The sequence below is a fragment of the Bubalus bubalis genome, chromosome 2 (genome assembly GCF_019923935.1).
Source record: "Bubalus bubalis isolate 160015118507 breed Murrah chromosome 2, NDDB_SH_1, whole genome shotgun sequence".
In the NCBI taxonomy this organism is placed as follows: Eukaryota; Metazoa; Chordata; class Mammalia; order Artiodactyla; family Bovidae; genus Bubalus; species Bubalus bubalis.
In genome coordinates this window covers 6,479,528-6,506,541 of record NC_059158.1, presented here as the reverse complement: position 1 = coordinate 6,506,541, position 27,014 = coordinate 6,479,528, and the positions used below count along the sequence as shown (strand labels likewise).

The following is a 27,014-nucleotide window of genomic DNA, read 5'->3' as shown; positions in this document are numbered from 1 at the left end:
AAGTGTAGAGGAAAACAAAATATAAAAGGCATTAACTTGACCACATATAAATCTAGACTGTTATTATTCAGATCGTTAGAGTTGTAGCTTTTAAATTTCAGAATTTACATTACCTCTGGGCTAAACAAATAATATCTTAAAACACACAACTCATATTACCATCAAGGCAAGTTATCAAGTGAATTAGGGAGGAAACAAGCTCCTGACTTTGTATAGGAAATGTCATAACTTTGTAAAGCCAAATGGACATTAAACCTCCACTTTAATTATCTACATGTCCAAACACAGGCCCTTATATAATATGATATTTTTATATAAGCGGAGGGACAAAACACGGTTAATGGAATGCTTTGAGGAAATATGGCTTGTCCAAATTCATTAAGTGAAGCCATTTCATTTAGGTCATGTAGTGTTTTCCTCCCCCTTTCTGTGTTGTTAAATACTGAAAAGTTCTAAGGTGCTACCAGCAAATGGAACTGTTGGGGATTTTTCTCTGAGAACTGCTTTTTCACCTTCTAGTGCTCTATTTCCGAGCAACTCAAAAATGCCAGTATTTTTCCCTAGGTCTACGCTCTGTCCTCAACTTTCTTTAGTTTGGGTGACCACGTCTCCCCGTGTTTCTACTGAATCTGTCAATATTAGACTACACTGTACGCAGAGTTCAGAGGAGAGAGTGGTGGGTTTGGACAAAGGAGGTCTGAGTTCTTCAAATCCATGTCCATCTACTTTTATGACTTAAGCTGATCATCTGAAGTCCCTTGCCTTCATTTCTTCTTTAGACTGATGAGGTTATGTACATCTGTCCTACTCACCCCACAAAAGTTTAGGGGGAATCTAATGCCCAAATATAATTGAAGTCACTGAAAATTTAATGTGCCAAAGAAAGGGAACTTGTGGTTCACTTCATCGAGATGGACTCATACTGATTTCATCGATTGCAGACTGTAGCTTGAAATGGGGATAAAAGACAGGGTAATATTTCATTACCCTCAAAAGAAACACTATTATTTTCTTCTTTTCTTATATCTTATACACACCTTATTGAGAAGGTTTGTGTCAAGTTAATATCAAGTCTTTGTTTATAAACTTTAAGTAAAATTTAAACAAGCACTGCTGATTACCTCAAACACAGAAATCATGGGTCCCTTCTTAGTTATTCCTCAACTGAGCTGTAAAACACTCTAAATGTAAAAAGTAAATGATGATCTGATTTTTGTAGCAATATATAGTCCAAGATAATGATGTTTGAAAGCTCTATCTGATTGGCTTGCTGTTACAGTGTGGTATGCAATTGTTGATGTCAGACATCTCAGTTTACTATGGAATTTATTTTTATAGTCTGCTTCCTTCCTCTCCATTATAAATTTAAGATGACAGGCTGTTACTTCTTGTATATACTTAAGACTTTATATAAAATTTGAGTTTATCAACTTACAGAACCACTTAAGAACTTCTGCTTACGAATGCTATTAAATTCATATGTTTAATTATTCTACCACTACTTACCGAGTCCTAATATGCATCCTATTGCTAGATACTCAGTAAAAAGCATGTGTGAAGAGGAATAGGGCGATTTGAAGAGGAGGGAGTGATTAATGGCTTACACTTTGGACACATTATATGGAGCTTCCTGTGAGACTTCCTAAAGAATTGGATCAATTGATGAGATTACCAGTTACCATTGTCTGATAGATCTAGTTGTTAAGATCTAGCAACTTTCATGAAGAAGGCAATAGCAACCCACTCCAGTACCCTTGCCTTGAAAATCCCATGGATGGAGGAGCCTGGTAGGCTGCAGTCCATGGGGTCGCTAAGAGTTGGACATGACTGAGTGACTTCACTTTCACTCTTTACTTTCATGCATTGGAGAAAGAAATGGCAATCCACTCCAGTGTTCTTGCCTGGAGAATCCCAGGGACAGGGGAGCCTGGTGGGCTGCCATCTATGGGGTCACACAGAGTCGGACACGACTGAAGTGACTTAGCAGCAGCAGCAGTAGCAGCAATTTTCATGAAGGTTTAAAAGTCACACTTTGTTGGACTTCCCTGGCAGTCCAATGGTTGAGACTCTGCCTTCCAATGCAGGGAGCATGAGTTTGATCCCTGGTAGGGGAACTAAAGTCCCCTACCCTAGGAGGAGAATGGGACGACAGAGGATGAGATGGCTGAATGGCATCACTGACTTGATGGACATGAGTCTGAGTGAACTCCGGGAGATGGTGTTGGACAGGGGGTTGCAAAGAGTCGGACACGACTGAGCGGCTGAACTGAACTGGACTGACCTTAGGCATGGGGTGCAGCCAAAAAGTAAAATATAAAATAAAATGTGCATTTTGTGGAAAAATTGACAGTGTTTAAGATACTGATATTATAACTAGTTAGCTCCTGGTGTTACATGAATAATTTAAAAATTGTGGACAATTATTTTTAACTTGGTAACAAACAAAAATTACAGCTGTTTGAGATAGGACATTATTATATATTCTAAACCTAATTCACATGTGCATTTGAGTGCAGGAATTTGCTTTAACTTAACTACTCTTGGTGTTTAAGTCTTCCTGCTCTTCTTCCCTTCCTCCCCTCCTTCCTTTCTTCTTTCCTTCCTCCTTCTCACTTGGATGCACCTGTGTGTATTGAGCACCTGCAATGTGACAAGCATGAATGAGTTTAAGTTTTATTTAATTTAATTACATATAATTTTAAATTTATTTATTTAATTTATTTTGGCTGATTTTAACTTAATTATAAAATCCGAAGCAGTATACAGTATTTTCTGCTAAACACAACTTCATTTTTTTTGTAAGACTACATTTCTCTTCAGTTGTTGAATTGTGAGAGATATCACTGTTGTGTTCTAGAGAACATTTTGGGCATATGTATTGTTGCTAGTATAACACAGAAATACAGTATTGATCTAGTTGGTGTAAATGGATTGACTTTGTTTGAAATATTTTTTAATTTACCAAAATAACACTGCAATGTATATATTTGACTATTTTTATGAAGATTGCATGAATTACAGTGATAATGATATAAATTTTAACTGATAATCATATTAATGTACTTATTATTTTAATTATCTTTTAATAAAAGATATTATAGTTAAAAGTTGGGCTTCCCTTGTAGCTCAGTCGGTAAAGAATCTGCCTGCAATGCAGGAGACACAGGAGTCACAGGTTCAATCTCTGGGTTGTGAAGATCCGCTGGAGAAGGAAATGGCAACCCATTCCAGTGTTCTTGCCTGGAAAATCCCATGGACACAGGAGCCTGGAAGGTTACAGTCTATGGGGTCGCAAGAGTTGGACACGACTGGGCGACTAAGCACACGTAGTTAAAAGTTAAGTATGGACACATTAAAAGATTCAAGACAAAGACATGCCATTTGATGCAGAATTGTGACTGAGCGACTTCACTTTCACTTCTCACTTTCATGCATTGGAGAAGGAAATGGCAACCCACTCCGGTGTTCTTGCCTGGAGAATCCCAGGGACGGGGGAGCCTGGTGGGCTGCCGTCTACGGGCTCGCACAGAGTCGGACACGACTGAAGCGACTTAGCAGCAGCAGCAGCACACGAGAACTGGAACCATAAATGAAAGAAGAGAACAGAAGGAGGTATCAAAGATTTCATTAAGAATGGCAAATGCGATTTACGACAGCAGAGCGCATCAGAGAAGATGGTTTGTTTACTGTGTACACAAAGTTTTAAGATGATCAAGTTGACAATGTAAGGAGATATTTTCTGGAATTCATAGTGAATTTGATAAGAAGTTTCCTCTCAACAGTCAAAAGGAATCAATGAAATAAGATGCCTGAAAGCAAAACTGAATGTCCAAAAAAACTATTTTTAAGCGATTTCTAATAGAATCTGAGCTTGTAAAATTGACTAGTTTCAAGAGAGTGTGAATTCTTACACACACACAGAAAACCTCCATTTTTTAGCTGGAGAGATGATAAAAGAAATGATTTAAGTTCTGGCAATTTTGTGAGAAAATTATGAGGATTAGACTAAAAATATTTCATACAAAGTAAAAAATCTTTGGTTAAGCTACCATATATTTGCCTGTAGAATAAAAGACCTTACTAACAATCTCAGAGAGCAATGTACTCAAAATTTTATAAATTTCAAATACTATTTTTAAGCTTTAGATGAATTGCAAGATATAAGACACTGTCCTCTCAATGCCTTGGATATATGTTTTTTTCTCAAAGGACTTTGAAATTTATGAAGAAATATTGCCAATTCATGGCTTAAAAAATTGAACCAACGGTGCAAATATCTTTGCATCCTACACCTACCAAAGAATTTCATCTAGATATACAAATTTTAGTTTTTTTAATAATGGACACGGTTCCAGTTATGTTAGACAGCAAATCAAGTTTTGCTGAAATTTTGCAACAAAGGACTGATGCTTCTCTTCTTTGTTCCATTGTATAATACAGATTGGAAATATTTGTGCAGGGTTTTCTGAAGCAGATTCTATGAAAAATACTGTGGATATGGTTATTAAAATCATTCCACAGAGATGTGCAAATGACATTAATTATCACCAGCTTATAGAAATGTTGAAATAAATAGAAGAAAAGAATTTGATGATCTATGTTCTTGTCATTACTCACTGGTGGGATCATAGAAGAATTTTACAAAGGTTTACTGTGCTGTTAACTCCAACATAAAGAACGCTCAATATATTCAATGTTCAATAATCAAAGGCAAAAATAACAATGTGATTTATAATTTCTCTCCAAAAACACACAGCATATAAATGAGCCAAATTTGAAGCTCCAAAGGAAGGAAATCTTATTTGTGACTTTCGTAGGTGGGTGTAAGAATTTATGTTGAAATCAATAATAATGACTTTATGATCAATAATAATGATCATACAAGAATCAACATGCAGAATATTTTAACTGTAATCAACAGCATTACGTACATTGGCTCTTGAAATTGCAAAAAATTTGAAGGAAGCTTTGTTAATATTGACAAAGTTTCTTTTCAGTTTCTATACTATCCTTTTGAATTCAATGTTAGTAATACTGAGTTGGCACAAGCATTAGTAGGTTTACTTAACTTGTACAGACATAATTTTGAAATTAATGTGCTTTTGGATAAAGTCAAATAAGTCTTTTAAATGAGATGAACCAGCCAGTTTTGTTAATGTGGATACAAGCATTATTTTAAAAACAACCAGTTTTTGGCTGGAGGTGGGATGGTTGATTCAGTTATTGGAAAACTATTAAGAATGTTTAGAACAATGTGACTTTTCAACTATAAATATGATGAAATCTAAATATTGTTCAAGAATTTTCTATGAAAATTAAAATGTGATTTTGAAGACTTTTGTACAAAATAAGAAATTAAATAGTTTGCTTTTTTTTTTTAATATTTGTTACATTCTGAAATAATAATGCTTTGGAAATATTTGGTAAACTAAATACATTATTAAAATAATTCTGACCTATGACCTATTTCTTTTTACTTTTAAAGGAGTGACTATTAGAAAATTTAAAGTTACATTTTTGTTTCCATTGAACAATGCTGATCTAAGTAAATCTTGCCTTTCTTTGTCTTCACTTATATTCATATCTAGAATTGGTTTAATGAAAAATTATTCTTCATTTTTCAATGGAGAAGACTTTCCAAGAGTTTTTCATGGGTTATTTGGTCTGTAAAAATTACCTAGTCCACTCTTAATCAGCTTAGTCCATATACTGCAATTGCCAACTAAATTCCTTTTCTTCTATTACATCTATGCTTTTAAAGTAAATGAAAGTCGCTCAGTTGTATCCGACTCTTTGCACCCCATGGACTATACAGTCCATGGAAATCTCCAGGCCAGAATACTGGAGTGGGTAGCCTTTCCCTTCTCCAGGGGATCTTCCCAACCCAGGGATTGAAACTAGGTCTCCCGCATTGCAGGAGGATTCTTTACCAGCTGAGCCACCAGGGAAGCCCTCAACGCTTTTAGGTAAAGATTGAATCTGTAAAGTTTTTTCAGTATTATTGTTATATTTGAACACCAAAATGAAACAGATGGTCTTTAGTGTGTATATCTAGATTTGGTTTAATATTTGATTATATTATTTAAACTCTATTTCCCTCTTCTTGGGTGTATGAGTCATAGCATAAAATCATATTTTCTTCTCTATTATAGTAAATAGAAAAGTTGTGATTTGAATTAGATACATCTCTACTATGTACCATTTCTAGATTTACCATATAATTATCAACTATTTTACTTTCTGCATGTCCTCTGGATAGTGTTAGCTGAGAATAGATGGCAGGCTGCTTCTAGATCTACGGTCAGTAACCCACAGGTAAGTTCGTGGGTCATTCGTAGTGATTATCTCACTGGGGTTTGGGGAAGTCTTGGAGACAATAGATCTGTGATTGTTTTTTTCTTTGAGTTCAGTCTCTGACTTTGTCATCATTGGAATTACAGAGCTGATTCTGACTAGACAGATCTGTTGTCCTTGCTTGGGTCCAGATGAACAACAATGAACATCTATGGCATTTCATGAATATGTCTTTTTCTTAATGTTTTATATTCTCTGCCTACTCCCTGTAAAAGGAAAACTAGGAGCTTCTGATAGTCACATTTTTTTTAAATGGAGGGAATTAACCAATTGGTGATACATCTTGATAAAAGGAAAGTATTTGGAATAATAGTGAGGTCAGAGTACCAGATGGGCACAGAGAATCTGCCAATTATAAAGGGGTCAGGATCAGCAAAGGGAAGGAATGAAACTGAGCATGAAGCAATGCGAGCACCTACTATATGCTGAAGGATATGCATTATTTTAGACATCAAACTGTGGTTGGCTGGGATTGAGGGACGCAACTGCTACAAGAGAAGAAGACAACAATGGTCATAGACCACCTGGGGTTATTGACCATTTGTCCATTGATTTTAGGTCATCAATAAGCAAGTATGAGATACACAAAAACCTACAAATACAGTAATATCATGAGTGCTATGATTACTGTGTTCACACAACGATGGCAGAAGGCATGTAGGAAGAAACCTTTATCCACCTGGAGAATGATAGCAATAAGGACTTGATATTTGAATAGAGTCTCAAACACTGTCTAGGAGTTTGCCAAGTATACAAGTTGAGTAAATGCAGTCTAGAGAGAAGGAACTCTAGAAAAGGGAAAAGGTTAAAAACATTACAATTATAAAAGGGACAGAATAGCCAGAGCCTTGACGTGGGAGAGGGTTTCTCTTTAGGCTCTCGGACACACAGGTGCAGGCGGTGGAATTACTCATGGCTGAATTAAGTCTTTAAAACTACAAGGGGTTTGGGTCTCTCTGAATTTTCTATCCCCATGTATGCTGTCCATGGGTAAGAAAGGTGACAATAAACGGTTAAAGTGAAAAAGAAAACAAAATTATCTGAAATATTGAACCAAGGGTATAGGAACAACGTCTGTAGGAGAGCAATTTTTAAATTCCAGAGGGCAGATGACAACTGACTCATGCAATTGTAGATCACTAATTAAGCATTTTCTTTTTTAATAGCCTCCTTCAGAGGCAAAACTCTATGGCTGCTGGATCTGAAGCCAGTCCACACCAATCAATATCAATCTGCTGCCAAATGTTATTAAATATCTCTTTGATACCTATTTACAACTCAGAAAATAATTTCGCTGCCAAGGGATTGTAAATGTGTGAAAAGAACCTCTGACAGCTTGCCTCACTCACTGTCTACAGCTCCGCGTCTGGGTGCTCAAGCCAGGAGACTAAGATGAAGGACATAATTAAGGAAACATATGAAGGCTAGCACTGGGCTGGAGATTAATTAGCTCTGCATCAATAATCTCATCAATATCCGATTAACAAATGACACATTGCCCAATGAAACGTATTGATTCATGCACACTCCTCGCTGTTAATAAATTGAAGCTGCTTTGCTAAATGAGAAAGCTGACAAAATAATAGGCTGCTAATACTGCGCTGCTATTGTGATAAAAAACATAAAATTAGCCTGAAGTATACAGTACTTAATTTAGGAGGACTGTCACTCCACTTATGAAGCTTGTTAATGAATGACAAGAAAAGCAAAAGGAATTTTATGGATAAGTTACTCCAGAGGGCTAGGAGAATTTCCTGAGGGCAGACATTTGAAAAGTAGAGTATGCATATAGATGGCCCTAAGCCTGAATATGTTTCTTAGTTGGTGTGTATGAAAAAAGTTTTGTTTACTTGTAAGGACACATACCAATAATACGAGAAATGTCTTAAATTTTGGAAGTAATCCTTTAATATTTATCCATATGAGATAATGTTGATCGTATCAAGGCATATTGTTGTTAATCTCTGTCTTAAGGGATGAAGAGCAAACAATTTTTTAAAAAAAATTGATTTTTATACTATTTTAGAGGTTATACTCCATTTACAGTTGTTACAAAAATGTTGGCTGTATTCCTCATGTTGTATAACACGTCCTTGAGCCTGTCTTACACCCAATAGTTTGTACCTCCCCCTCCCTCACCACGTTACCCCTCCCACCACGGGTAACAGTTTTTTCTCTATATCCATAAGTCTGTTTCCTTTTGGTTTTATTTATTCATTTGTTGCATTTTTTAGACTCTACATGTAAGTGACATCATACGATCTTAATCTTTCTCTGTCCGACTTTTTTTCACTCAGCATCATGCCCTCCAAGGCTGTCCACGGAGAGCAACTGGTGTTAAACAAACCTGGTCCTGGTGAGCCTATGTGAAGTAGAGTGTGTGTGTGTACTTCTCACGGAAACCATTATCCGGTAACTGCTTTGTGCGCCATGTGACAGCATTGCGGGGGTCCCCATCTGTAACACACGCCAACGTCTGCACACTTACCTCTGCACACTTGCTCCTCACTGAGCCCATTTTCTGAGTTAGGCAGTTTCCAAACCAGGCCAGCCCGTCATGCTGTTGGGAAGCCAAGAACAATTATAATTTATTTTTCTCTTTAGCTCATGACAGAAAGGTGGTAATAGGCTTGGGCAGAAGGGGAGCGAAGTGACGATGGCGACGGTGAGAGCTCGATATCTGTGGGCGACCTACTGAGACTGTGGTCAGGAAAAATGAAGGGACCGCGTGTGGCTGAGCAGAGAAGGCTCTGCTAATGAGAGGCTGCTCCTATGGCCCCACGGCTACAGAGACCACAGCTTCTGCCCCTAGGACATCCCCTGGAGCCCTGGTGTACAAGGACCCCTCTGAGGACAAAGCAGTTAAGATACAGAAACATCTGCTGGCAGAAAAATTTTTCTCCAAACACATGGTCCCAGGAAAATGAGGCTTCCCCTGTGGCTCAGTGGTAAATAATGCAGGAGATGCAGGTTCGATCCCTGGGTCAGGAAGATCCCCTGGAGGGGAGGATGGCAACCCACTCAAGTATTCTTGCCAGAAAAATCTCATGGACTCAGGAGACTGGCAGGCTGCAGTCCTTGGGCTTGCAAAGAGTTGGACACGACTGAAACAACAGAGCACAAAGAAAACGCAACAAGAGAAGGAATTAGGAGTGCATTAACCCTATGGGTAATTAGTATGTTACTACTGGGGACCACTTGACTTAATGAGAAACTTACTACCTCAATGCTTCACGTCACCAGATCCCCTTTCCTCTTCTCTAATTTGCACTTTGAGGAGACAGAGACCAAGACAGAAGTGGCTCTCAGAGACTTATTAGGGCATCAGTGGGCATTTCAGACTGTTCAATCTCCTGCCAAGTCTGCCCTGCATTCCTAGATGCTCATAATTCAAATCCCTGATTGAGGACCAGAGACTTTTCAACATCAGGAATCTTTAAAGAAAAATCAAGGGACATCCCCGGTGGTCTGGTGTTAAGACTCTACACTTCCAGTGCAGGGGGCATGGGTTCTATCCATGGTTGGGGAACTAAGATCCCACATGCCATATGATACGGTCAATCTGCCCCCACTCTCCGCCCAAACAAACAAACAATAGCCAACCACCTCCCAAAAAACAAACAAACAATAAAACCTCATGTCATTTTAAGCACTAGTCTGGAAAAAAGTCTGAAAAAAAAATCAACGCAAAAACGCAATGTAAGGAGCCTCAGGAAACTTGAGTTAAAACTCTACCTTGCTATGAAGTGGTGGTGGGAGCTTGAAAACTTACTTAACCCTCCTGTATCTCAGATTCTTTATCTACAAATGAGAGATTAGACTAGATGTTCTCTGATCTTCCTAAGGGCAGTAAGATTTATGGAGCACCATCAAGATATATGTCCATTATCTGTGTGTTAAGCAGGTTGGAATGATTTTCAGTACAACAATTACTGAAAAAATAGGCTTTCCTGTATCCAAGAATACTCACCAGAATTCTCTATTCCTAGTAATTCTGGTCTTCAGGGCATGAATATTCAGTATCTTACTGGAGTGTATGGATAAGCACCCACAACTTCTTCACTTCAGTTCAGTTCAGTCACTCAGTCGTGTCTGACTCTTTGTGACTCCATGGACAGCAGCATGCCAGGCTTCCCTGTCCATCACCAACTCTCAGAGCTTGCTCAAACTCATGTCCATTGAATCAGTGATGCCATCCAACCATCTCATCTTCTGTCGTCCCCTTCTCCTCCTGCCTTCAATCTTTTCCAGCATCAGGGTCTTTCCCAGTGAGTCAGTTCTTCAAGTCAGGTGGCCAAAGTATTGGAGTTTCAGCTTCAGCGTCAGTCCTTCCAATGAACACCAAGGACTGATTTCCTTTAGGATGGACTGGTTGGATTTCCTTGCAGTCCAAGGAGCTCTCAAGAGTCTTCTCCAACACCACAGTTCAAAAGCATCAATTCTTCAGCACTCACTTTCTTCATAGTTCAACTCTCACATCCATACATGACAACTGGAAAAGCCATAGCTTTGACTAGATGGACCTTTGTTGGCAAAGTAATGTCTCTGATTTTTAATATGCTGTCTAGGTTGGTCATAACTTTTCTTCCAAGGAGTAAGGGTCTTTTAATTTCATGGCTGCAGTCACCATCTGCAACTTCTTAGGGCATCCCTATCTCAATAAGTAGTTTGGAGAGGAGCTGGGTCATTAAGTTGCATTAACTCTAATTAGTAATCAGAATGGAATATAAATCAATAAATTTCATTAGACATCCTGAGAAATGCAGAAGCCCATTTCCTCCAAGTCTAAGCTTTTCCTCTTGAACAAGGTAGCATGTATGGGAATGAATTTTTTTTTTTTTACAGTCTTGAATAAAAATGAACTCATTTCTTTTATCTGGGGTTTTCAGAAGAGAGATTTATATTGTGTGAATAAGTTCTTAATAATAAAATGTTTTCAAAACATAAAATATAGAAACCACTAATTTTGCAAATTTATGTCAGCAGGGGAGATAGTTTTGCATGAGACCACTTGCTTTTGTCCCTCTGAATTCGTAAAACCAATCTTGACTTTGCGACAATTTTGATGGAAAAAAACAAACATGCCATCTAGTATTAACATCTCATATTGGTGAGCTCTTTCTATACAGTAGGCACTTTATATCCACTATATTAACAAACTCGCAACAAGCCCATGTGTTAAAAACAATATGCAACCTCTGCTGAGAAAGCTGAAGCTTAGAGAGGTTAAGGAACTTGCTCAGCATCACCCAGAAATAACTGTGAGACTTGAGTCTAGACTGTCTGATTCCAAAGCCTGCAATTTTAAGCACTATAGGATTCTGCCTTCAGTATAGAATGTGTACCTAGAGCCTGGCAGGGGCCTGCCAGCAATAAACAGTAACCACAGGTGGTTTAGTGAGATGCCAATCTTTACACTTTCAGCGGATCACACTCTCTCCGGACTAATCTCTTCACGAGTAGTGTGCTCTCTCGTCGCTAACCGGATGAGTTAGTCTGTGAAAAGGATAACACACCCTGCCAATATGATGTCACTAGAGCTACCGTCCGGATAAAAATATCTGGGCTCTTGTTCTACTTCTGGCCTCTGAGAAACTGGGAGGACAAACAAACGGGCAATTTGGCACAGTGCGTGGTGAGCATCGGGGTGACTCGGGTCCTCGTGGCATCTGCCAGGTTAACAGGGGCCCCCTGTTTTGCCCCATGTCAATTTCAGTCACTGGATGAGGGTTATTGAAGGGGTTTCACAGGCAGCTGCTCTGCTGGACGGCTCCAATAGGACTTGGGCTGGTGAGTCAGATTTCATGCCCAATTAGGATACAAGGGGAGAACTTCCCTTGTGTAAAGGACACAGCTGCTCTAGAGGAGCAGCTTCAAGATGCTCAGGACAGCCTCCTGAGTCTGGCTTCCTCCTCCTTTTCTGCAGTCACGGAGGGACAGAAGTAGGGAAGTCTTTACCCCTGGCCTCGAGCTGATGCAATTTTTAATATATATGGTTTATTTATTTACGTAACCTGGTGTGGGTTTATGCATTTGTATAATTTAATGTATATAGTTTATATATACACACATGTACACATATATTGTTATTCAGCCACCAAATTGTGTCCGACTTAGTATGTATATGTATGTATGGATCCATCTATCTATTCATAGTTGTTTTTTTGCCATGCTCATGAAATTCATACGTAGGTTATATATACACATATCACAAATATATATAGTCTGTATATACAGTCTATATATAGGTGTATGTGTCTGTGTATATTTATGTGTTTTCATGTATATATGTATGTGTGTATTCTTGCCACACTCATGGTGGTGGTGATTTAGCCCCTAAGTGGTATCTGACTCTTGAAACCTCATGGACTGTAGCCCGCCAGGCTTCTCTGTCCATGGGATTCTCCAGGCAAGAATACTGGAGCGGGTTGCAATTTGCTTGGTCATAGCATTTTCCTGACCCAGGGATGGAACCTGAGTCTCCTGCATTGCAGGCAGATGCTTTGCTGCTGAGCCACCACCATACTCATGCAACTACATTAAACACCTTCCCCAAGGGGTATGGAGAAGGCAATGGCACCCCACTCCAGCAGTCTCACCTGGAAAATCCCATGGACAGAGGAGCCTGTTAGGCTACAGTCCATGGGGTCGCTAAGAGTCGGACATGACTGAGCGACTTCACTTTCACTTTTCACTTTCATGCATTGGAAAAGGAAATGGCAACCCACTCCAGTGTTCTTGCCTGGAGAATCCCAGGGACGGGGGAGCCTGGAGGGCTGAGATCTATGGGGTCGCACAGAGTCAGACACGACTGAAGCGACTTAGCAGCAGGAGCCAAGGAGTATGTGAATGAAGATTAAATTGAGGAGCATTGATCTTGCAAGCCATTCTTGAGATGTTTGACTTTCATTTTTACTTTACCTCAAATCCAAAAGCCAAAATTATGAAAAATTTCAGATAAGTTACTGCCCTTGCTCATTCTTTCATCCTGAAACTGTGGATAGAAAAGTGTATTAGTGCCTCAATTTTCTGTGTTACTAATATTGATCAAATTTACCTAATTGCAACTTTACTTTCCATCTAATATAGCCTATGAAGACACGGTCATAATTTTGTTCAAGGTTTCAAGACACTTTTCCTTCTGTTTCTATTCTTGCTTTTTTCCTGTTCTCATTCACTAGTCATTTGAGTGACATTCTATGATTTCATTTCCATCTTTCCATTGTTCCCACTACTACATCCAGCTGGTTATCAGGGCCTGTCTTTTAGTCCTGACGTAGTTTGAACCCTTTGGTTACATGTTTTCCTATCACCATTTCCCTAGTTTCATCACTCACCATCTCCTGCCTGGAGTATTACTATCTATTTCTAGAACACAGTTTTTATCTTCTTCCTCCATTAAAACAGTCTCTGCACTTGTAGCCAATTCACGTATAAGTATCATTTGCTGAGAACCTACTAATTCAGATTACTTAATCCTCAGAGTTACTTCTTGAAATTTAATTTCACATATGGGGACACTGGCCTCAGGAGAAATGTGTCCCTCGATGCTACAAGCAGTGTTTTTTCCACTGTGCAATGTGTTTCTAAACCGTGGGTCTAGTCCACTTGCGCACGGGATGGCCTCTAGGCTCCCTAGGATGGTTTGCGGGTCTCTTTACCATCTGCCCTCGTGGTTCCTCCGGGCCTCATCCTCACCACCACTCACTCCGCGGTCTGAGTGTACTTGTTCCTTGACGTCACTTGACGTTACTAAAATGTCATGTGCTTTTAAGCGCTGATACTTTTGTTTAAGCTATTTCCTTTGCATGCACTGCCCTTGCCTCTCTAGTCTACACATGAAGTCCTTGCCATCTTTCAGGACCAGCTAACAGGACACCACCTCTTTAAAGCTGTCTTTTGTTCTCCCAGATAGAACTATGTGCTGCTTTATCTATGTTCATCTAATTCTTTGGTTATGTCACAATAATGATCTCATCACATTATTTTTCCATTGACTAAAAGGAAAACGGCTAAGTAAACAATTGCACATTCATTAAATGGTAGGGTGTGTATACATGATCGATCACCCTTGTCTACGCAGTCCCTTTACCCTATTAACTAATTCAACTTTGTCTTCGAAGCTTTGCAACCAGACCCAGTGATCAACACTCCACCCCTGAGAGATATTAGCAGGAATTTCAGGGTCACGGATAAACAACCTGAGGGCCAAGTATGACCCAGGAGTCATAAATTAAGCTCTCTCCAGGGCTGACGATGGCTCCTTTATGTTGTGGAATAACAGTGGGCACGTTGGTTATTTTTCCCTAGAGCTCTACAAGGGAAGAGGAGAAGCACCCTTCTGTCTTTCTCTTCTCTCTCATCCTGTATAAAATGCTTCTCCCTTCTGAGGCTTAGGACCTGTGACGGTGCAGGATTTCCCTACTTCTTTGGCCTCTTTCTTCTAGAAAGGGAGAGCTTTTTCAATGTTGTCACCCAGGTGGACCAGTTTCCTAGGTCGCAGTTTCCTTACACCCCTCCCCTCATTTTTTCTAGTGGCTACCATTTATTTAAAAATGTTGAATGGTCGGCCAGTTGCTCTGTTGTGTGTGTGTATGTGCACACATGTGCTCAGCCATGTCCGACTCTTTGTGATCCCGTGGACTGTAGCCCGCCAGGTTCCTCTGTCCATGGGATTCTCCAGGCAAGAATACTGGAGTGGGTTGCCATTTCCTTCTGCAGGGGATCTTCCCGACCCAGGGATTGAAGGCAGGTCTCCTGCATTGCAGGCGGTTTCTTTACTGTCTAAGCCATATTACATTCTCAGTTACTCTGCTAAGCACTTATAAATATTAGTTCGTTTAGCTGAGTTTGCACAATCCTTCCAACTTCCCTATGGGAGAAATAGTATTACTCTTCGTCTACAGAAAAGGACACCAGCACAGAAAGTCAAGTGATGTTCCCCAAGCCACACACTGGCCCTGTGACAGAGCCGGGACTCAATCCTCCACGGGCCTGGGGTCCAGGTTTCTTGTCAGCCCACTACAGTGACCCTCATACAAAATAATGGCAGATGTGACCGGGCACAGAGGACCTGGATTACTGATAAGGAAACAGAAACTTGGAATGACGTCAAAAATATCATATCCATGACATGTTCATAAGTTTGAATTAGGCTCACTTAGAAAAATAGGTCTGAAAGGAAAAGAAATTACTCAAAGAACTCTTGAGTTAAATAAATATTTTGACTGCCAACAGTCTTTCTAGACTTCAGTTGAAAGAGAAGTGATCTTTACACGTTTATGCTTGAATTACATTATTGTAATGTGCAGGCTTGTTAGTAGGTATAGTGAAATAATTTTGTTTTTGTATTTTTTTTTTTTTTTTTGGGTAGGGATGTTGGGTAGAGAGTTTGGTTTTATATATATATATATATATATATATATATATATATATATCTTTTATTTTTTTGATTAGGGTATATAAGATATATTTGTGTGTAGCATTTATCCAATCCATTCTTCCTCAGAAAGACTTGACTTGAGCATTAAGCCAAACTTCTTTTTTTTAAATTTACAATGTTGTGTTAGTTTTGCTGTGCAGCAAAGTGAGTCAGTTATACATACACATGTATCTATTCTCAGTTGGCACATACACATTACTATATATAGCATAGATAACTAAGAAGGACCTGCTGAATAGCGCCGGGAACTCACTTCAATCCTCTGTAATGACCTATATGAGTGTATGAGCAGTCGCTCAGCCATGTCCGACTCTTCGCAACCCCATGGACTGTGACCCTCCAGGCTCCTCTGCCATGGGAGTTCCCAGGCAAGAATACTGGAGCAGATTGCCATTTTCTTCTCCAGGTATCTTCCTGACTCAGGGATTGAACCCGTATCTCTTAGGCCTCTTGCATTGGCAGGTAGATTCTTTACTGCCCGTACCACCAGGGAAGCCCCTTCTTAAATTATCTGGGATTAAACACAGTGTTTCAGCAAAACCATGTTGACAGTTGATTCCCTTTATACAGTTTAGTTTGCTTACAAGTTACTTTTCACTATTGATGGCTCAGTATCAGAGTATTTTAGATTTTCAGATATCGTAAGTATATCAAACACAGGTTTATTTCAGTTGTGAAGCTGTGCCTTTGATCTCCCAGAGTTTACATATCTAGTAAAATTTTAATTAAAAACTAGGTCATCAGGATGGTTTCACATATATTTAGAGAGGAATTTCTTTTACACTTTATTCAGATCTGCTAATGGGACTCCAATCACTCCTGAGTACTCAGCAGTAGATAATGCGATGCTGTTATAGTTCCTTTGACCTGAGGCATTACTCAAATCTTCATTTTCAGGGCAAACAAGAAGGTGCTCTCATTTAAAAAATGTGTACTCATTATTAATATTGTAAAAGTTTAAAAATCTACATTTATTCATAATTAAAACATTGCTACCTTACTAGTAATTTTATTGCATCACTAAGAGAATAATTTGTTTAAATTTGGTTTCCAAATGTACTGTAATCACTACATAGGAAACTAACTTCTGCGATTTTCCAGGTGACAACAGTATGTAATCTTTGCCGAAGGTTTATACCAGGCACTGTCATAAGCCCATTGCTGTGTCTGACTCTTTGTGACCCCATGGATTGCAGCAGACCAGGCTTCTCTGTCTTTCAGTATCTCCCAGAGTCCATTATATATATTAAATTAATGCATTTAATTTTCCCTACAATGCCATGAAGTAAGTACTTACTATTCCCAGTTTGCTCCTTTTCTTAAAATCTTTTTTTTTTCCTTCACTTTTTGACAACACCCCACAGCATGTGGGATGTTACTTTCCTAACCAGGAATTAAACCTGAATGCCCCGCATTGAAAGCCACTGGACCATCAGGGAAGTCCCCTCACGTTACTCCTGACAAAACTGAGGTACATGGGCTTACGCCAAGGTCACAGAGCCAGAGTCTGAACTCAGGGATTCTGGAACCTTGAAATAATACATATTTTTAGAATTACAGAATATGGACTTTTCTGTGTTTTCATTAATTTCTTCTTTTTTGGAGAAGATTATATTGAATTAATATATTTTTGAATTTCAAGAAGACTCAATTCAGTTTAGTTCAGTTTCTCAGTCGTGTCTGATTCTTTGCGACCCCGTGAACTGCAGCATGCCAGGCCTCCCTGTCCATCACCAACTCCCAGAGTTTACTCAAACTCATGTCCGTTGGTCAGTGATGCCATCCAACCATCTCATCCTCTGTCACCCCCTTCTCCTCCTGCTTTCAATCTTTCCCAGCATCAGAGTCTTTTCCAGTGAGTCAGTTCTTCAAGTTAGGTGGCCAAAGTATTGGAGTTTCAGCTTCAGCATCAGTCCTTCCAGTGAATATTCAGGATTGATTTTCTTTAGGATGAACTGCTTGAATCTCCTTGCAGTCCAAGGGATTCTCAAGAGTCTTCTCCAACACCACAGTTCAAAAGCATCAATTCTTCAGCACTCAGCTTTCTTTATAGTACAACTCTCACATCCATACATGACTACTGGAAAAACCATAGCTTTGACTAGACGAACATTTGTTGGTAAAGTAATGTATCTGCTTTTTAAAATGCTGTCTAGGTTGGTCATAACTTTTCTTCCAAGGAGAAAGTGTCTTTTAATTTCATGGCTGCAGTCAACATCTGCAGTGATTTTGGAGCCTACAAAAATAAAGTCTTTCACTGTTTCCATTGTTTCCCCATCTATATGCCATGAAGTGATGGGACTGGATGCCATGATCTTAGTTTTCTGAATGTTGAGCTTTAAGCCAACATTTTCACTCTCCTCTTTCTCTTTCATCAAGAGGCTCTTTGGTTCTTCTTCACTTTCCGCCATAAGGGTGTTGTCATCTATGTATCTGAGGTTATTGATATTTCAGCCAGCAATCTTGATTCCAGCTTGTGCTTCATCCAGCCTAGCATTTCGCATGATGTGCTCTACATATGAGTTAAACAAGCAGGGTGACAATATACAGCCTTGACGTACTCCTTTTCCTATTTGGAACCAGTCTGTTGTTTCATGTCTACTTCTAACTGTTGCTTCTTGATCTGCATACAGATTTCTCAGAAGGCAGGTCAGGTGGTCTGGTCAGGTCAGGTGGTCTGGTCTGGTCAAGGCAGGTATTCCCATCTCTTTAAGGATCTTCCACAGTTTGTTGTGATCCACACAGTCAAAGGCTTTGGCATAGTCAGTAAAACAAAAGTAGATGTTTCTCTGGCAGTCTCTTGTTTTTTCAATGATCCAGAGGATGTTGGCAATTTGATCTCTGGTTCCTCTGCCTTTTCTAAATCCAGCTTGAACATTTGGAATTTCATGGTTCACATACTATTGAAACCTGGCTTGGAGAATTTTGAGCATTACTATGCTAGCGTGTGACATTGAAAGATGAGCTCCCCAGGTCAGTAGGTGCCCAATATGCTACTGGAGATCAGTGGAGAAATAACTCCAGAAAGAATGAAGAGACGGAGCCAAAGCAAAAAAAACACCCAGTTGTGGATGTTACGGGTGATAGAAGTAAAGCCTGATGCTGTAAAGATAGGTATTGCTTAGGAACTTGGAATGTTAGGTCCATGAATCAAGGTAAATTGGAAGTGGTCAAACAGGAGATGGCAAGAGTGAACATCGACATTTTAGGAATCAGTGAACTAAAATGGACTGGAAGGGGTCCATTTAACTCAGATTTAACTCAGATGACCATTATATCTACTACTGTGGGCAGGAATCCCTTAGGAGAAATGGAGTGGCCATCACAGTCAACAAAAAGTCCAAAATGCAGTACTTGGATGCAATCTCAAAAAGGACAGAATGATCTCTGTTCATTTCAAAGGCAAACCATTCAATATCACAGTAATCCAAGTCTATGTCCCAACCAGTAATGCTGAAGAAGCTGAAGCTAAACGCTTCTATGAAAACCTACAAGACCTTCTAGAACTAACACCCCAAAAAGATGCCCTTTTCATTATAGGGGACTGGAATGCAAAAGTGGGAAGTCAAGAGATACCTGGAGTAACAGGCAAATTTGGCCTTGGAATACAGAATGAAGCAGGGCAAAGGCTAATAGAGTTTTGCCAAAAAGAATGCACTGGTCATAGCAAACACCCTCTTGCAACAACACAAGAGAAGACTCTACACATGGACATCATCAGACGGTCAACATCAAATCAGATTGATTATATTCTTTGCACCCAAAGATGGAGAAGCTCTATACAGTCAGCAAAAACAAGACCAGGAGCTGACTGTGGCTCAGATCATAAACTCCTTATTGCCAAATTCAGACTTAAATTGAAGAAAGTAGGGAAAACCACTAGACCATTCAGGTATGACCTAAATCAAATCCCTTATGATTATACAGTGGAAGTGAGAAATAGATCCAAGGGATTAGATCTGATAGACAGAATGCCTGAAGAACTATGGATGGAGGTTCAGTTCATTGTACAGGAGGCAGTGATCAAGACCATCCCCAAGAAAAAGAAATGCAAACAGGCATAATGGTTGTCTGAGGAGGCCTTACAAATAAATAGCTATGAAAAGAAGAGAAGTGAAAGGCAAAAGAGAAAAGGAAAGGTATACGCATTTGAATGCAGAGTTCCAAAGAATAGCAAGGAGAAATAAGAAAGCCTTCCTCAGTGATCAGTGCAAAGAAATAGAGGCAAACAATAGAATGGGAAAGACTAGAGTTCTCTTGAAGAAAATTAGAGATACCAAGGGAACATTTCATGCAAAGGCGGGCTCAATAAAGGACAGAAATGGTAGGGACCCAACACAAGCAGAAGATATTAAGAGGAGGTGGCAAGAATACACAGAAGAACTATACAAAAAAGTTCTCCATGACCCAGATAACCATGATGGTGTGATCACTCACCTAGAGCTAGACATCCTGGAATGAGAAGTCAAGTGGGCCTTAGGAAGCACCACTACAAACAAAGCTAGTGGAGGTGATGGAATTCCAGTTGAGCTATTTTAAATCTTAAAAGATGATGCTGTGAAAGTGCTACACTCAGTATGCCAGCAAATCTGGAGAACTCAGCAGTGGCCACAGGATTGGAAAAGTTTTGATTCCAAGAAGGCTCAGTTCAATCAGTTCAGTTGCTCAGTCCTGTCCGACTCTTTGCAACCCCATGAATTGCAGCACACCAGGCCTCCCTGTCCACCACCAACTCCCGGAGTTTACCCAAACTCATGTCCATTGAGTTGGTGATACTATCCAGCCATCTCATCCTCTGTCGTCCCCTTCTCCTCCTGCCCCCCAATCCCTCCCAGCATCAGGGTCTTTTCCAATGAATCATCTCTTCAGATGAGGTGGCTAAAGTATTGGAGTTTCAGCTTTAGTATCAATCCTTCCAATGAACACCCAGGACTGATCTTCTTTAGGATAGACTGGTTGGATCTCCTCGCAGTCCAAGAGACCTCTACAAATGGATTGAGTGGTTTTTGTTCTGTTGGATTAAGTTAGAGGCTATTGATAATCTTCCCTGGTGGCTCAGCTGGTAAAACACCTGTCTACCAACGCAGGAGACATAAGAGATGCAGGTTGGATCCCTGGCTCGGGAAAATACCCTGGAGCAGGAAATGGCAACCCACTCCAGTGTTCTTGCCTGGAGAATCCCATAGACAGAAAAGCCTGGTGGACTACAGTCCAAGGAGTCACATTGAGTCAGACACAACTGAACAACTCACACACACACACACACACACACACAGATAATCTTCCCTGGTGGTTCAGCTGGTAAAGAATCTGCCTGCAATGCAGGAGACCCGGGTTTGATCCCTGGATTGGGAAGATCTCCTGGAGCAGGAAATGGCAACCCACTCCAGTATTCTTGCCTGGAGAATCCAATGGACAGAGAAGCCCGGTGGGCTATAGTCCATGGGGTTGCAAAGAGTCGGACATGACTGAGCGACTCACACACACACACACACATACTGATAATCTTCCGTGTTTACAATAAACACTCATCCAAGGCCATCTTATTTCCTCAGCATGTGTGTTATCCCAGCCACTCTGCTGCACCAGTTTTATACTTTATCTCCCCTCGACTTCACTGAGTGTGAAGTCGCTTCAGTCGTATCTGACTTTTTGCGACCCTGTGGACTGTAGTCCACTGGGCTCCTCTGTCCATGGGATTCCATTTTTCAAAATAGGTGTTATCATTTATAAAGTGCCAAGAGGCTCCAAACAGCTAACTAGCCTAGAGATAAGAAATGGTCGTAGTGTGCTCTTAATTGGGTTTACCACACTCTTAAACGTTAAGCCAGTGTTCGCAAATTTGTGGTCAGATGTCCAACTGGATGTTAATTTTCTCATAAGTCATCTGTGTGTGGAAATTAATTTAATCTTTTCTATTTTTTCAGCTACAATATCCTGACCTGTGCTTTTTTTTAACTGACATATTGTACACTTAAGAATTATACCTTTTTTTTTCTGAGTGCTAAGATTTTACAAGCAATAGTTGTTACTGTTTCACTCAGTTTAAAAAGTAAGGGAAGGAATTGTTGAGGCTGCTGATCATTTAGGAAGCTGAGAGATGGCAATTTTCAAATTGAAAGAAGCATAATCCAAAATTACATGCATCTTCTGGCTGTTACTCCAGCCCCCGTGGATACCCCCTCCCCATCAAGGGATGGTTGCCTGAGCATAAAGCCAGGTACAGTAAAATGCTTCGACTGGGGTATGTAGCAATTATTCTGCGAGTCGCTGAAGTCCTGCCTCACCAGAGAAAGCCAGCTGATGCAATTCTGCCTGAAGGGCTTTTCAGCAGAGCATCTGTTTTTTTGATACACTTTGCCTATTAATTTTTATCTCCAATGTGTTGGAACTGAGAAAAAAAAAAACCTCCCTTCCTCGATGCCCGTCTCTGCCTATTTCTCATGCAGGTATCATTGACGTTTTAGAAGCACATATTCCCAGGAAGCAGGAAATGATCTTTTTTTTTTTTGTATAATCTCTTTGCTGAACTGTGTATTTATTAATAGCAGATTAGATAATTTAGAAGATAGCTTCCAACCTTTTGTTTCTCAAATTCTATCATGTATATACGATGGGAAACATAAAAAAGAATTGCTTAGGTTAAAATAACTTTCATAGTATCCTTGCATTCTTTTGCCTTGTTAATTTCATCATACATTATCTGTATGTGGAATTTACAGATCTTTTTTCTCTTTTCTTGGCAGGGAGGGGTTTATTCCTCCAAGAGAAGCATGTAAACTTGTATTCAAACACATCTATTGTAAACTTTTTTTTTCTAATTTGCTATAATCTATTGCAAAGTTTTTTTTTTCTTTCTAATTTGCTATAATTGTACTCATTTCCAAAAAAGATAAAATTAGGAATACTCTTTTCGGAGAGAATCTATCTCTTTAACATCACAGGACTCTGTTAGCCCAAAGAGCCTTGGCACAGTGAAACCACATCCGGTTCTATTGAATATACCGAGGATCTTCCCACCATGAAACTCATACACAATTGTCACTATAGAAACCACAGTAGAGCCAGAGATACAGTTTCAAATGGAAAACACTTGCCTGGAACTGAAAGACAGGTAGGATTTTCTAAAACTCTTCAGTCACAATTAAACTTTGGTGATAGTGAGGAATTCTTAAGAATAGTTTTGAACCTGCCTAGGGGTAGAAGAAATAAAACTTTGACACTTTCCTGAATTACTTAAGTTATATAATTCCCCCAGGGTTTTCAGAAGGGATTATGCTATGTTAGATCTTGTTGAAGATGACATTTTACAAGCCACCAAGATGAGAAAGCAATGCAGTGCGTCAAAGTTGAGTAGCATTTTTGCATTTTGTATACACGAAATCAGTAATTTAATCATTGGATGTATATGTTGGAAGGGACTAGTGGTGTAGTTTTAAAATATTTTATACTGGATTTTGTCAAGCTGTCTAATTGTCTTTTTAGTTGTATTTTAACTTTTCTCAATAGTATTTTATTTTGACAAAGCAATGGCAATAATAAGACTTTGAACCCTAAGTACTCTGTTGCATTCTTTGTTTATGTATTGTCATGCTTTTAGGTTGGTTCAATATAATATTGAGGACAGTAAGTAAAATAACATCTAGTGTCTTTCTCTAATTACATGAAATACTTTATGTTTGAACTATGAACAGCTTTAAGTAAAAGAAAAAACAAAATGATACAATGCAAGCACCCTCATAGTATGCCACATCACAACCTCATCAAAAGTCAGTAGGCATCATTTTCTTTTGTTTTTATCAATTTTCTTTTGTATTACAACATGATATTGAGCCATCCTAAAAGGGTCAGAGAAGGCAATGGCACCCCACTCCAGTACTCTTGCCTGGAAAAATCCCATGGACGGAGGATCCTGGTAGGCTGCAGTTGATGGGGTTGCGAAGAGTCAGACACGACTGTGCGACTTCACTTTCACTTTTCACTTTCATGCATTGGAGGAGGAAATGGCAACCCACTCCAGTGTTCTTGCCTGGAGAATCCCAGGGACGGGGGAGCCTGATGGGCTGCCGTCCATGGGGTCACATAGAGTCGGACACGACTGAAGTGACTTAGAAGCAGCAAAAGGGTAGCATTAGATAAACAAAGGCACAAAACAAATTACCTCCCATTTGGAGTCTTGTTATTCTCCTTTCTTCCCTCTGTGACTTTATGCATTCAGAGTTCAAACAGAAGAGGATGTAATTTACATATTGTTGATGCACAAAAGAATTTTGGCTTCAAACAATTTCCCACATCTCATCCTAGAGTAAATAGTTGATTTATGTATTCATTGAAACTAAATGGACAAAGAAATTATTAATGATTAGTGAGTTATTGTGGAGTATTGCCCAAGGGAAGAGAGAACAGGATCAGAGAACTCTGGTCCCTCGGTTCTACAAGAGCTTCTGATAGAAAGCTCTTGGCGTTGTTGACTATTTATAGCCTTTTTTGGGCTATTCATGCATTTTATTACTAAAAGAAATTGGAAATAGCACAATTTGCAATAAAGGGAATTTCAGCATAGCAAAGCCTTGAGCACTGAATTCTGGAGTTAATTTTATTGGTATGAGTCACATTTCTCACTAGAACCCACTTCTAAGAAGCACCACGCCTACAGATCAAATCCTACCTTGGGCTCACTTGAGTTTCTGCCGTTTCATTGCTCATTACAAACTCTCAATTACAAACACCACAACAGGAAAATCTGGCTTCCATAATGTCTACTAGAGGAATGAAACTGGAATAGTGTTTCTAATTTGGGGTACATGCTTCTTTGAACATTTATGGAATTTTAAATGGTTTGGCGGATATTGGAATAAGGATAGGTCAGCACTGTAAGGAAATATGGAAGAAACTTTTTTGTTCCAGTTTGCTAGGCTGAGCTATCTGATGAATAGGAATAGACTGGCTGGCTTGTTTGGGTCAGATGTGTTCCTGACGGAAAACTGAGGAATTTCAAATAGGCACACATCATCCAGCCCTCATATGTTCCCATGAATGTATGATGTTAAAAATTCAGTCAAATTCATGAATTGATCTAATCCTTCAATTCCAGCTAGACACAACTCATCAAGTTCTCATATTTTTTCATAATGTATTATGTTTAAAAAATCAAATTTATGAATTAATGCAATTCATCCAATTGACATAATAAAAATAAGAAGCAGTTCCTATTAATTCCTACAGATCTTCTTATACCAATGAATCTTCTATCAAAACCAGTGAGGAAGACACATTGACCAATTTAACTATCTTCAGGAAAACAAACTGAATTAAATAGTTATTGAATGACTAAGTGAATGGCGAAAGAATTAGATCCTCAGTACTTGGAACACAAAGAGCATAAAGGAAGATTTGCAAACAGACTATACTGCTCTGACCGTTCAGCACTCTCATTTGTAGGTATTCAAATTCAAGTTGCAAACATTTTTTAATATAGTGAGTTGTCGGGTATTGATTATTGCCTATGGCTACCTACTTGTCTCTTCCTTTCACTTGGAAGCCCAGGGCATTAACACAATGCCTCACACATGTTTTTGGAAAAATGAAAGAAAAAATGAGTAAATAAATGAATATAAATAGGGAAATAAATACCCATGCCGATATTCTTGCTTTCTTCTCAAATCGTATCGTCTGGTGGATGTACAGTGGCTCTCTTGGAGGCGCCACACTCCAATGCTCTAGGCAGCTTCCTGAGTTCCTCACTTCCTATGAAATGAGGCTTCCCTTTCAGTCTTGCGCTCTACTGATCTCAGCCGAGCATTTCTTGACTCATGGTGTCTTCACTTTTTCAAAGGCAGGCAACATTTCTCAGATACCCTGCGTGCATGCACGCTCTGCCGCGTCAGTCATGCCTGACTGTTAGTGGACCGTAGCCTGACTGTTAGTGGACTGTTAGTGGACAATTCCTCTGTCCATTGGGATTCTCCAGGCAAGAATACTGCAGTGGGTTGCCATTTCCTCCTCCAGGTCAGATACTCTAGGTACAGTGAAAAGATTTAACAGTGGACTCTTAGAAAGGATAAAAGTCTTGGCAGATTATACTCTCTTGGCTAGGAAAAATGTTGGACCGTGGCTACTCCAACATAACTCACTAGCTTGAGCAATAGTTGACACCTGTTGTTCCTGCTCACAGGCAACACATTTGCAGCATTTTTCCTTTCTTGTATCTTTGGCTCTTTCGATTGGGGAAGAATAGACAAAGATTTTGGACCTCTGCTTAGTCAAAGGACCACGATTACATTTATGCTTAAAACAAAATGGAGCAACCATCATTTTAATTTTCTGAGCTAAGCTAACAAATTAACTCAGTTGATCTGAAGTTTAGTGCCCATGAAACGCTTAAACCTGAGTTAAGAAAGCAAATTAACTCAGTTGATCTTAAGTGAGTGCCCATGAGGCATTATAGCACATTATGCAAATCCAGCATGCACTGAAAAAAAGCCAGAGACCTGCACAGCCACAACAGATTGTAGAAGTCTCCCGCAAAAGGAAGTAAAAAGTGATGGAAAATGTTTTTCTTTTCTCAACATGCTATTAATTAAATTATTATACAAAGCAATGCCTTTTGAGTCTCCCATCTTGTTTTTGTTTTCTCTTCAAACAAATGCTGGCTTTATTGTCTTAAGGTGTCTGGAAATTGTTTTCTTTGGAATTTGATTTTTATCTCTATAATAATTATAGAAGAAGGAAAATACTGTTTTCTTAGGGACAAAGATATTTGGTGACTAAAAACTGTTTGGGAATGGGAAACAATAGGTTGTATTTAATTAATTCTGGCATTACAATTGAGAGGATGATTTTAGATTACTTTTTTCTTTGGCTCCTATTTTTCTGTCTGCAAAGTGAAATGACAGACCTTGACATCAACGAACTTACCTCAGATAGATGTAGCCAAAAGCAGCTAATGCAACCTTAGGCACATACCACGGACATTCTTTAAATACTGTTGGCTTAATGAAAAACAAAAGTCTTTGACATGCAAAGTGCTTTGGCTTCCTAGAACAGCACAAGCCCAACAGAAATACAATGCAAGCCATATATGCAATTTCAAATTCTCTAGTAGCCGCATTAAAAAGTAGAAAGTGGAAACTGATTTTAATAATATATTTTACTTAACCTAATACATTCAAAATATTTTCATTTCAGCATGTAGTCAATGTAAAATTTTTATTGAGTT

General features: G+C 39.3%; 1 protein-coding gene and 1 long non-coding RNA gene across 3 annotated transcripts in view; one reads left to right on the top strand and one right to left on the bottom strand.

The window, feature by feature from the left end:
* LOC102395523 overlaps positions 1-27,014 on the top strand; it is a 377,402-nt gene that overhangs the window by 65,824 nt on the left and 284,564 nt on the right. The window lies entirely within an intron of this gene.
* On the bottom strand, positions 8,842-25,538 carry LOC112578178. The gene is made up of 2 exons (XR_003102503.2): positions 25,430-25,538; positions 8,842-8,914 (listed from the first exon to the last, which is right to left on the bottom strand). It is a non-coding gene; the product is annotated as an uncharacterized LOC112578178 (long non-coding RNA).